The sequence below is a fragment of the Pteropus alecto genome, unplaced genomic scaffold (assembly GCF_000325575.1).
Source record: "Pteropus alecto unplaced genomic scaffold, ASM32557v1 scaffold69, whole genome shotgun sequence".
NCBI lineage: Eukaryota > Metazoa > Chordata > Mammalia > Chiroptera > Pteropodidae > Pteropus > Pteropus alecto.
The window spans coordinates 9,616,044-9,616,946 of NW_006494610.1; positions in this window are offsets into that span (position 1 = coordinate 9,616,044).

Genomic DNA, 903 nt, shown 5'->3' on the forward strand with positions numbered 1-903 from the left:
TGGGGCAAAGAACCATGTACTGCTCAGGTGAAAGAAGTCCCTGCTGGTAAAGAAAAGTTAATATAACCCAATCCACAGGATTCATGGGTCTGTCCAGTTGTATAAACTGCTCCATTTTGTAATAAAACTCGACTTTAAAAGCCATCTGGTGAGACTTTCTTATAAAACAACAAGAAAAAATCAACAACAAAAATTGATCAATGATACAGTATTCTAATCCTTAAGGTATTTTTAGTTGACTTCTTAAGATATACAGACATATTCTCTTCTCATGACAGCAATTACAAATGACTAGGCCTCTTTATATTTAACCCCCCAAGCTAACTTCTGGATTTGCATTCATGGTAAAGAAAGGGGAAATAATGTTTAGTTTTTCAGGAATATGAAATAAATTGATAATTAACACATACCACTCAGTTTAATAATTATAACATCACTATAATGTCTTAGTTTTACAGACAAGGAAACTGATTTTATGATGAAGACACATCATAAAACCTCTATCTTAGTCTAAAATCTGTGTTCTTAAGCAACATGTTATAACGATTCCTTTTTATATTCAATTAACTAAAATGGCCTTTCTAGAGTCCAGAGAACCACAAAGATTCTTTTTAAATGGCTGAGACACCTTAGTTTTTTTTTTCCTGATTTCACTTTATTAGCATAAAGTGAAAACTCAAGCTTAAACTATTTCAGCTGTGCTTGCATATTCTCTCAAACTCATCAAAATACAGTTCTCAACATCTGCATTCTAAGGTGAAGAGGCAAAGAAAAAAAAGGTAAGAAAAATAATAAAGAAAAACAGTAGAAAGTATAGTACAGTTGAAAAAGGAAAAAGAATATAGAGAAGAGAAAGTGGATGAGAAGAGAGAAATACTTTCCTACTTTTCAGCTACTGTGTTG